Source organism: Diabrotica virgifera, chromosome 4 (genome assembly GCF_917563875.1).
Source record: "Diabrotica virgifera virgifera chromosome 4, PGI_DIABVI_V3a".
NCBI classification, from domain to species: Eukaryota; Metazoa; Arthropoda; class Insecta; order Coleoptera; family Chrysomelidae; genus Diabrotica; species Diabrotica virgifera.
The window spans coordinates 213,630,756-213,643,048 of record NC_065446.1 but is presented as its reverse complement, the minus strand read 5'-3'; the positions used below and the strand labels follow the sequence as shown (position 1 = coordinate 213,643,048).

Sequence of the window (12,293 nt, the reverse complement as noted above, 5' to 3'; positions counted from 1 at the left end):
TCTACAGCTGCTCACATCGGTCTGGATGGCTTACAGGATGTGTTACTGAATGATTTATCGGATAAGAAGGAGCAGAACTTAAGACTATCGCATGAACTGGCCTCATCATCATCAACCCGTGCGCGTCTACGGCTGGATAAAGGTTTCTCTCAGCTCTTTCTAGCTCTCTCTGTTTTGTGCGGCTTGCATCCAGTTTCCGACAACTTGCTTGAAATCATCAGCCTATCTGGTTAGTGGGCGTCCTCTGCTCCGTAGTGCTTCTTCTCGCGGCCTCCACTCGACAATACGTTTTGTCCATCGGTTGTCTGACAATCTGGTGACGTATCCTGCCCAAATTGACTTAAGCGACACGATATTTTTTCGATAGCGTCTGTTGTTTTTGTTCTACGGCGTATTTCTTCGTTTGGGATTTGATCTCTCAGGGAGACACCCAACATCTGGCGCTCCATAGCCCTCTGAGTTACACGAATCTTGTCATACTCTGGCGACGTGTCCTGTCCAATTCTTCTTTAACGACGCAATTCTTTCGACAGCGTCTCTTGTTTTTGTTATACGACGTATTTCTTCTTTTCGGACAAGGTCTCTCAAGGCGCTAGATCCTACATCTGGCGCTCCATTGCCTCTGAGTTACGCGAATATTGTTTACTACCTTTTTTGTTAGTGTCAATGTTTCGGCTCGATGAGTAAGTACAGGCAACACACACTGGTTAGAGATTTTCCTTTTGAGGCATATGTGCAAGTCCGATTTAAATACTTACATAGTTCAGTTTACCAAACGCTGCCTGCTCAGGCTAATCCTAGCCGACATGGGAGCTCGCACGTCTGGTTATCTCTTCCTAACCGAATTTCATGTCCCAGGTGCTTAGCAGATGCAGTTTGCTCAATATCCATTCCATCAACAACAATATTACGATTTAGCACCAGATTTGCGTCTTGTTAATATTAATCTTTAGTCGCACCTCTAAGGAAGCGTGATATAATTTGTTCAACATTATTATTGCATCATCCATACGAGATGCATGGATAAGGACGATGTCATCTGCGAATCTCAAATGACTGAGCTTCTGTCCATTAATGTTGATACCATATTCGTTTAGATCTGCCTTCTTAAAAGTGCGTTCTAAAAGGTTTTTGAATAGCTTTGGTGAGATGGTGTCTCCCTACCGTACTCCTCGCTGTATACAGAATGTATTTGGTTGTTGTTCAGACAGTCTTACGCTATCCGTTGCCTTTTGGTAGATATATTTGATCATGTTAATGTGACCATGGTCTATTCGGCATTCTGTCAATTATTTTAACATTTTCTGCTGGCTTATGGTATCGAATGCTTTCTCGTAGTCCACGAATATCAGTGCCAATGGTTTGTTGTATTCTGCAGATGGTTTTTTGTATTAGGTTTTTTATTATTAGTGAATGGTCGTTAGTGCTATATCCAAATCTACATCCAGCTTGTTCTCTAGGTTGATAGAAGTCTAACTTAGCCTCCAGTCTTTTTTTGATAATTTTTGTGAAAAGTTTATATATGTGTGATAGCAAACTGATAGGACGGTAGTTTTTTAAATCTGTTATGTCACCCTTCTTGTGTAATAAAACAATGACTGCATTGTCCCATTAAGAAGGAGTTTTTCCTTGGTAAATTCATTTGGTGAAAAGTTTGGTCAAAGTCTGGATAATTTTATTTCCCCCTTGTTTGATTGCCTCGATCACTATTCCGTTATCGCCAGGGGATTTACTATTTTTCATTTCTGAAAGTGCTTTTAACTTCGTGTGGTGTTACTTCTGGCATCAATTCTGATCCCCGGTTTTTGATTTTGGGCAGAAGCTGATCTTTCCTTTCGTTTAACGAACTGGCCACAACAATACTCAAATATGTACTGCATACATACCTAATGAAGGAAAAATACCTTCCGTGTCTACTTAAAAAAAAAATCAACAGACTAAGCAAGATTATTGGTGACCTGAGGATGAAGGACTGGGAAGTGCTCCACTGCTTTTCATTCATCTATATATAACGGCCTTAAAAGAATTAGACTTCAGGCCCTTCTTTGGTTTTGGCCAGATTATCGTCAAACCAATCGTCAGAAGCAAGGGGTAAATAGTAAAACTCTCCAAACTCTCTGGAAAGTTTAAGTAGACCGGCCAAAGAGAAAAAGAAAACATCCTTTTCATCACAGAGCCAACCACCGGGAAAGCGCAAGGGGACGCAACAGAAAATTTACTAGAGACAAAGGTAAAAGTGGAGCCGACAAAGATGGCTTCAAGAAAGGGTCTAAGGAGAAAGGTTGTAATGATATGCTGATATTCTGAACACGCCTCGACACTGGGAACCGAGCGATTCTCGCAATTCGCGCAGATGCCCCCACCGAGTTCCACCTCTCCGAGACAACACCGGCACACGGATATTTAAGAAGGTCGCAAGCAGAAATTATTCAGTCCTGAACGACCGTTCTGGGCTCCATAACCAGCCAAGCGAAGTGAGCGAGGCAGGCCGACCTGAGTCGCGACGTGCACTGTTTTGAGGTGATTCGTAAACTTAGGCAGGCCAACTCGAGACGAGACGCAAGGTGTACCGAAGTGAGGTAATTTGCGACTCGTAATTCAACGGAGTCAAGCATAGTGAGCGAGCCCCGATAAATATATATTTGAATACCGCTGTTAATTTTGTTCTTCCGTTACAGACGCCCATCCGGAGGACTTCGCTAGGACGAAATAAAATATTAAATTATTATTTTGCCTTATATTGTACATAATTTAGAATTAATAGATTTGCTTTGTTTTCAACCTGTGTTTTACTGTCTGTCGTCCTGAAAGAACTACCCGTTACAAATTTGGCGCCCGAGCAAAAATTAGAATATACGCAAGTAAACGTCGTTACTCGACGCCCGGATAATACCAAGAATGCCGACAGATAAAGACACAGACTCAGTATCAGGTGCCACGACGGGTACGTCATGAATAAATCGTCTTTCCAAAGAGGACTTACAGCGCGACGCCGAAAGGTGCGGATTGGATTCCAAAGGAACCGTCGACGAGTTAAGGTTAAGACTCAGAACCTTTTATAAGGATCGCGGGGAGCCGACAGGAACAATCCCAAAAATCAATACTTCCAAGGAAGCCGAACCAGACACACTGACCCAAGAAATTTCATTAATCAGAAACCAGTTACAAGACTTAACAATGACAAAAAAAATGAGGCAATCAGATTTGCTAAATCAAGTACGGAGGTGGAACACACACTTCGACAAGAAACTTTCGGATGCAGTAGACTTCATAGAAAGGATAGACGAATTAAGCCTAGCCTACGAGGTCGATACGCAAGATCTGCTAAAAGCATTACCAGAATTGTTAGGAAACCGTGCATTGTTATGGTACCGAAACAACAACAGAAATTGGGATTCATGGACCGACTTCGTCAAAGATTTTAAGAAAGCTTTCTATCCCAGAGAATATTTACTACAGCTAGAAGAGCAGAGCAGAAACAGGAAGCAAAGGAAAAACGAACTAGTGGATAGATACATCATGGATATTCAAACATTAATCAGACGAGTGGGATCTTTTTCAAGAAACCAAGAACTTCACAGGATATATAAAAATATGCTACCAGAATATAAGCTTAATGCTCGCCGCCGGGATTTCGAAAACTTATCGGGATTGCCAGAATTGGCCCAAGAATACGAAACTTTGGAAGACGAAAGGACCCGAGAAAATCAGAATTTTCACGGATATTGGAGACGTGCAGACCCTACAGAATACGATGCCAAAAGGACATGCTTCCGGTGCAAGATGCCAGGTCACTTCCGGGGGAATTGTAAAAACCCATGGAAAAAGTTTTGTTCGCGATGCGGCAAAGAAGGAGTCTACAGCAGTGACTGCTCTTCCAGACGTCAGGGAAACGAATAACAGACAGGAGAAACAAGGAGTCGTCCCAGTCTAAAGAGCAAGATTCGACTCCGCTCGTTCTAGCAGTTACACAACAAGCAAGCAACGACATGCGACTGTTCGCATCACTGAAAATCGGACAAAGTTCCTACAAAGCATTAATTGACACAGAGACCACCAAAAATTACGCCGGAGATAGAATAGGGCAGATATTCAAACACTCCCTACATAGCTATAACGGAAGAACTAGACTCGCAAACGGATCTTCAATGGAGCTCAACCAGAAGTTAACAATTGACTGCGAAATCGAAAATATACAAACAGGACAAACATTTATAATAATGCCAGGGTTAACGGAAGATGCAATACTAGGAGTGGAATTCCTCAGGGAACATTCGATCGAACTTAAGTTCGGTAGGGATACGTCCAAACAGTACGGACAACATCAAGAGGAAACATGTAACACTTTAAAAGACTCCACTCAAAATACAGCGCTAGAAAAGTTTCTAAGAAAAGAACTTAGGGAATTCGAGAAGTTAGCAGGTCCCACCAACTTAATAAAGCACGAAATAAAATTGAAGAAAAGGTGCGATCCCGTTAAACAGCCGTATAGGCGGCACAATCCCGCAATGTTGCAAATCATCAACCAAGAGATGGATAAAATGTTGAAAGAAGGAACTATCGAACCCTCCGCAAGTGGTTGGAGCTCACCGATTGTACTAGTTAGAAAAAAGATAACTCGTACAGATTTTGCATTGACTTTAGAAAAGTCAACGAACTATCAGAAAAGGACGCGTATCCGTTACCTCGAATATCAGAAATTTTGGATAGACTTAAGGAAGCGAATTTCATCTCAACCCTCGATTTGAAGTAAGGATATTTTCAAATACCCCTGGAAGAAGCAAGCCGCCCAGTAACAGCATTTAGCATGCCAGGAAAAGGTCATTTTCAATTCAGAACTACCCCGTTTGGACTGCACTCCGCCGGTGCAACTTTCCAACGCTGCTAGACAAAGTAATACCGCCCGATGTAGAATTCGCGTGCGCATACTTGGATGATATCGTGGTAATATCGAAGACATTCCAAGAGCATTTACATCACCTACAAGAGGTCTTCCGAAGACTAAAAGAAGCCAGTTTACAACTTAACGTCTAAAAATGTACATTCTGCCAGCCAGAACTCAAATATTTAGGACACGTTGTGGGAGCAGAAGGAATAAAAACTGACCCGGATAAGACCAGCGCTATAACCGAACTTGCAGCACCTAGAAATGTACGTCAGCTCCGTCCCTTTTTAGAAATAACCTCATGGTATCGGCGATTCATAGAGAACTATTCGACAATAGCAGGACCACTAAACATGCTTCTAAAGAAGAAGATAAAATGGAAATGGACGGATAAGCAGGAAAACGCGTTTAAGGAACTCAAAGCAAAACTTACGACGGCTCCAGTATTAGCGTGTCCTAATTTCTCAAAAACGTTCTACCTACAGACAGATGGATCAAACTGCGGACTTGGAGTTGCGCTAACACAAAAATACGATGGCCAAGATAAGGTAATCGCATACGCTAGTCGAACCCTCACACCAGCCGAGACAAAATATTCCACAACGGAAAAAGAATGTCTATCCATAGTGTACGGGATAAAGCAAATGAAGCCATACATAGAAGGGTACAACTTCAAGGTTATACCGGATCATCAATCTCTCAAATGGCTGAAGAACCTCAAAAACCCGTCAGGTCGATTAGCCAGATGGAGTTTAGAACTGCAGCAGTGCGATTTCGAGGTCATATATAGAAAGGGAGTTCTGAACAAGGTAGCAGATGCTTTATCACGGCAACCACAAGAAATCCTTAATGAAGAACCAGAGCTGGAGTTGTTAGCATCGGAACTAGGATCATGCGATTGGTACCATAATTTTTATAGGAATGTGCTCCAAGACCCAGGCAATTTCCCGGATTTACAGATATCAAACGAGAAACTATATAAACACATTTGAAGCAGCCGCAATTTAGCCGACCCAGAATTTAACATCCCATGGAAATTATGCGTACCAAGTTATAAAAGGAAAGAGATTTTGAAAAAAAAAACATGACTCGAACACAACAGGCCATTTAGGAATTGCAAAAACAATTTGTCGAATAGCACAGACATACTATTGGCCTAAGATGTTCAAACAAATTGCAGACTACATTAGAAACTGTATGAAGTACCTCCAGTATAAACCCTCTCAAATGCAACCAGCCGGGAAAATGCAACCGTCCGCTGTAGAAAAGCCTTGACATACTGTCTCAATTGATTTAGTGGGACCATTCCCAAGATCTACAAAGGGAAACGCTTTCCTGATAGTCGTGCAAGACCGGTTTACCAAATGGGTCGTCGCCCAACCAATAAAAGCAGGAATTCTGCTATGCCATAAATTCGTCAAAACACGATTTGACAGGATTTTCACCAGCGCTTCTCAATTTTGGAAGAGAATTAGACACAACGGATGTGACAAACGACCAGGGTATACAGGGGTACGCAGAAAACTTAAGAAAGTTAGAAGCGTTAAGGGAATTGGCAAAAGTACACATGGAACACGCTTTCGAGGACCAAAAGAAACATTACGATTTAAGGCGAAGAGACTGGCGGCCACATCCAGGAGACCGTGTCATGAAAAAGGAACACTATCTATCATCGGCTAGCGAAGCGTTCACCAGCAAGTTAGCGCCAAAGTACTCGGGACCATACATAGTAACATCCGTGATATCTCCAGTAATCGTAAAACTGAAATTTGCCGATAGCAGTAGCCGCAAGCAGATGACGGCGAATGTAAAAGATTTAAAGCCGTGGGTGGGAGAAGAAATCTCGGACGAGCCCCCAGAGGAATAGATGGGATCAAACGACTGTAGACAAAAAAAAAGGTATGTAACTTCTTTTTTTTTCGAAGAAGAGAGGGTGTAATGATATGCTGATATGCTGAACACGCCTCGACACTGGGAACCGAGCGATTCTCTCAATTCGCGCAGATGCCCCCACCGAGTTACACCTCTCCGAGACAACACCGGCACACGGATATTTAAGAAGGTCGCAAGCAGAAATCAGTCAGTCCTGAACGACCGTTCTGGGCTCCATAACCAGCCAAGCGAAGTGAGCAAGGCAGGCCGACCTGAGTCGCGACGTGCACTGTTTTGAGATGATTCGTAAACTTAGGCAGGCCAACTCGAGATGAGACGCAAGGTGTACCGAAGTGAGGTAATTTGCGACTTGTAATTCAACGGAGGCAAGCGTAGTGAGCGAGCCCTGATAAATATATATTTGAATACCGCTGTTAATTTTGTTCTTCTGTTACAGACGCCCATCCGGAGGAGGACTTCGCTGGGACGAAATAGAATATTAAATTATTATTTTGCCTTATATTGTACATAATTTAGAATTAATAGATTTGCTTTGTTTTCAACCTGTGTTTTACTGTCTGTCGTCCTGAAAGAACTACCCGTTACAAATTTGGCGCTTGAGCAAAAATTAGAATATACGCAAATAAACGTCGTTACTCGACGCCCGGATAATACCAAGAATGCCGACAGATAAAGACACAGACTCAGTATCAGGTGCCACGACGGGTACGTCATGGATAAATCGTCTTTCCAAAGAGAACTTACAGCGCGACGCTGAAAGGTGCGGATTGGATTCCAAAGGAACCGTCGACGAGTTAAGGTTAAGACTCAGAACCTTTTATAAGGATCGCGGGGAGCCGACAGGAACAATCCCAAAAATCAATACTTCCAAGGAAGCCGAACCAGACACACTGACCCAAGAAATTTCATTAATCAGAAACCAATTACAAGACTTAACAATGACAAAAAAAAATGAGGCAATCAGATTTGCTAAATCAAGTACGGAGGTGGAACACACACTTCGACAAGAAACATTCGGATGCAGTAGACTTCATAGAAAGGATAGACGAATTAAGCCTAGCCTACGAGGTCGATACGCAAGATCTGCTAAAAGCATTACCAGAATTGTTAGGAAACCGTGCATTGTTATGGTACCGAAACAACAACAGAAATTGGGATTCATGGACCGACTTCGTCAAAGATTTTAAGAAAGCTTTCTATCCCAGAGAATATTTACTACAGCTAGAAGAGCAGAGCAGAAACAGGAAGCAAAGGAAAAACGAACTAGTGGATAGATACATCATGGATATTCAAACATTAATCAGACGAGTGGGATCTTTTTCAAGAAACCAAGAACTTCACAGGATATATAAAAATATGCTACCAGAATATAAGCTTAATGCTCGCCGCCGGGATTTCGAAAACTTATCGGGATTGCAAGAATTGGCCCAAGAATACGAAACTTTGGAAGACGAAAGGACCCGAGAAAATCAGAATTTTCACGGAAATTGGAGACGTGCAGGCCCTACAGAATACGATGCCAAAAGGACATGCTTCCGGTGCAAGATGCCAGGTCACTTCCGGAGGAATTGTAAAAACCCATGGAAAAAGTTTTGGAACCCGTGGAAACGAATAACAGACTGGAGAAACGTTGAGTCGTCCCAGTCTGAGGAGCAAGATTCGACTCCGCTCGTTCTAGCCGTTACACAACAAGCAAGCAACGACATGCGACTGTTCGCATCACTGAAAATCGGACAAAGTTCCTACAAAGCATTAATTGGCACAGAGACCACCAAAAATTACGCCGGAGATAGAATAGCGCAGATATTCAAACACTCCCTACATAGCTATAACGGAAGAACTAGACTACCAAACGGATCTTCAATGGAGCTCAACCAGAAGTTAACAATTGACTGCGAGATCGAAAATTTACAAACAAGACAAACATTTATAATAATGCCAGGGTTAACGGAAGATGCAATACTAGGAGTGGAATTCCTCAGGAAACATTCGATCGAACTTAAGTTCGATAGGGATACATCCAAACAGTACGGACAACATCAAGAGGAAACATGTAACACTTTAAAAGACTCCACTCAAAATACAGCGCTAGAAAGGTTCCCAAGAAAAGAACTTAGGGAATTCGAGAAGTTAGCAAGTACTACCAACTTAATAAAGCACGAAATAAAATTGAAGAAAAGGTGCGATCCCATCAAACAGCCGTATAGGCGGCACAATCCCGTAATGTTGCAGATCATCAACCAAGAGATGGATAAAATGTTGAAAGAAGGAACTATCGAACCCTCCGCAAGTGGTTGGAGCTCACCGACTGTACTAGTTAGAAAAAAAGATTACTCGTACAGATTTTGCATTGACTTTAGAAAAGTCCACGAACTATCAGAAAAGGACGCGTATCCGTTTCCTCGAATATCAGAAATTTTGGATAGACTTAAGGAAGCAAATTTCATCTCAACCCTCTATTTAAAGCAAGGATATTTTCAAATACCCCTGGAAGAAGCAAGCCGCCCAGTAACAGCATTTAGCGTGCCCGGAAAAGGTCATTTTCAATTAAGAACTACCCCGTTTGGACTGCACTCCGCCGGAACAACTTTCCAACGACTGCTAGACAAAGTAATACCGCCCGATGTAGAATTCGCGTTCGCATACTTGGATGATATCGTGGTAATATCGAAGACATTCCAAGAGCATTTACATCACCTACAAGAGGTCTTCCGAAGACTAAAAGAAGCCAGTTTACAACTTAACGTCTAAAAATGTACATTCTGCCAGCCAGATCTCAAATATTTAGGACACGTTGTGGGAGCAGAAGGAATAAAAACTGACCCGGAGAAGACCAGCGCTATATCCGAACTTGCAGCACCTAGAAATGTAAGTCAGCTCCGTCGCTTTTTAGGAATAACCTCATGGTATCGGCGATTCATAGAGAACTATTCGACAATAGCAGGACCACTAAACATGCTTCTAAAGAAGAAGATAAGATGGAAATGGACGGATAAGCAGGAAAACGCGTTTAAGGAACTCAAAGCACAAATTATGACGGCTCCAGTATTAGCGTGACCCGATTTCTCAAAAACGTTCTACCTACAGACAGATGCATCAAACTGCGGACTTAGAGTTGCGCTACAAAAATACGACGGCCAAGATAAGATAAGGTAATCGCATACGCTGGTCGAACCCTCACACCAGCCGAGACAAAATATTCCACAACGGAAAAATAATGTATATCCATAGTGTACGGGATAAAGCAAATGAAGCCATACATAGAAGGGTACAACTTCAAGGTTTTATCGGATCATCAATCTCTCAAATGGCTGACGAATCTCAAAAACCCGTCAGGTCGATTAGCCAGATGGAGTTTAGAACTGCAGCAGTGCGATTTCGAGGTCATATATAGAAAGGGAGTTCTGAAAAAGGTAGCAGATGCTTTATCACGGCAACCACAAGAAACCCTTAATGAAGAACCAGAGCTGGAGTTGTTAGCATCGGAACTAGAATCATGAGATTGGTACGATAATTTATATAGGAATGTGCTCCAAAACCCAGGACATTTCCCGGATTTACAGATATCAAACGAGAAACTATATAAACACATTTGAAGCAGCCGCAATTTAGCCGACCCAGAATTTAACATCCCATGGAAATTATGCGTACCAAGTTATAAAAGGAAAGAGATTTTGAAAAAAAAGACGACTCAACCACAGCAGGCCATTCAGGAATTGCAAAAACAATTTGCCGAATAGCGCAGAAGTACTATTGGCCTAAGATGTTCAAACAAATTGCAGACTACGTTAGAACCTGTACGAAGTGCCTCCAATATAAACCGTCTCAAATGCAACCAGCCGGGAAAATGCAACCGTCCGCTGTAGAAAAGCCTTGGCATACTGTCTCAATTGATTTAGTGGGACCATTCGCAAGATCTACAAAGGGAAACGCTTTCCTGATAGTCTTGCAAGACCTGTTTACCAAATGGGTCGTCGCCCAACCAACAAAAGCAGCGTCTACGAACTCCCTCATCGACTTTCTACGATCAAAAGTAATTATGCAATTCGGAATTCCAAAAAAAATCATCTCGGACAACGGCGCGCAGTTCACAAGTAGCAGATTTAGGGCATTCATGAAGTCCTACAACATAAATCACATTCTGACACCACCTTACTAGCCCCAATGCAATCCAGTAGAACGAACAAACAAGGTACTGAAAACAATGATAGCTACTTACGTGGAGGATAACCATAAAGACTGGGACAAATTCCTACCAGAATTCTGCTATGCCATAAATTCGTCAAAACACGATTCGACAGGATTTTCACCAGCGCTTCTCAATTTTGGAAGAGAATTAGATACAACAGATGTAACAAACGACCAGGGTATACAGGGGTACGCAGAAAACTTAAGCAAGTTAGAAGCGTTAAGGGAATTGGCAAAAGTACACATGGAACACGCTTTCGAGGACCAAAAGAAACATTACGATTTAAGGCGAAGAGACTGGCGGCCACATCCAGGAGACCGTGTCATGAAAAAGGAACACTATCTATCATCGGCTAGCGAAGCGTTCACCAGCAAGTTAGCGCCAAAGTACTCGGGACCATACATAGTAACATCCGTGATATCGCCAGTAATCGTAAAACTGAAATTTGCCGATAGCAGTAGCCGCAAGCAGATGACGGCGAATGTAAAAGATTTAAAGCCGTGGGTGGGAGAAGAAATCCCGGACGAGCCCCCAGAGGAATAGATGGGATCAAACGACTGTAGACAAAAAAAAAGGTATGTAACTTCTTTTTTTTCGAAGAAGAGAGGGTGTAATGATAAGCTGATATGCTGAACACGCCTCGACACTGGGAACCGAGCGATTCTCTCAATTCGCGCAGATGCCCCCACCGAGTTACACCTCTCCGAGACAACACCGGCACACGGATATTTAAGAAGGTCGCAAGCAGAAATCAGTCAGTCCTGAACGACCGTCCTGGGCTCCATAACCAGCCAAGCGAAGTGAGCGAGGCAGGCCGACCTGAGTCGCGACGTGCACTGTTTTGAGATGATTCGTAAACTTAGGCAGGCCAACTCGAGACGAGACGCAAGGTGTACCGAAGTGAGGTAATTTGCGACCCGTAATTCAACGGAGGCAAGCGTAGTGAGCGAGCCCTGATAAATATATATTTGAATACCGCTGTTAATTTTGTTCTTCTGTTACAGACGCCCATCCGGAGGAGGACTTCGCTGGGACGAAATAGAATATTAAATTATTATTTTGCCTTATATTGTACATAATTTAGAATTAATAGATTTGCTTTGCTTTCAACCTGTGTTTTACTGAGTCTGTCGTCCTGAAAGAACTACCCGTTACAAGGTTCCCTAAGAGGAAACAATGCTTAAATTCACACAGCCAAATCTTCGACATGCTAAGGCTGCTGCATAATTATAGTAGTGTTTCTTATTGAGAAGCCGTTCACTAAGAGAGACGGTAGGTACCAAAGAGATTAGCAGTCTTTTCACTACGTGGTAACTAGTGGTTATC

At 42.6% G+C, this 12,293-nt stretch overlaps 1 long non-coding RNA gene across 2 annotated transcripts; it reads left to right on the top strand.

Moving 5' to 3' along the window:
• Window positions 1-2,440: 2,440 nt before the first annotated feature.
• LOC126883447 (uncharacterized) lies at window positions 2,441-12,077 on the top strand. Of its 2 annotated transcripts, none has more exons than XR_007697648.1 (2): window positions 2,441-2,579; window positions 11,972-12,077. It is a non-coding gene; the product is annotated as an uncharacterized LOC126883447 (long non-coding RNA). The 2 variants fall into 2 exon arrangements; XR_007697647.1 differs by lacking the exon at window positions 11,972-12,077 and adding an exon at window positions 7,215-7,320.
• Window positions 12,078-12,293: the final 216 nt, after the last annotated feature.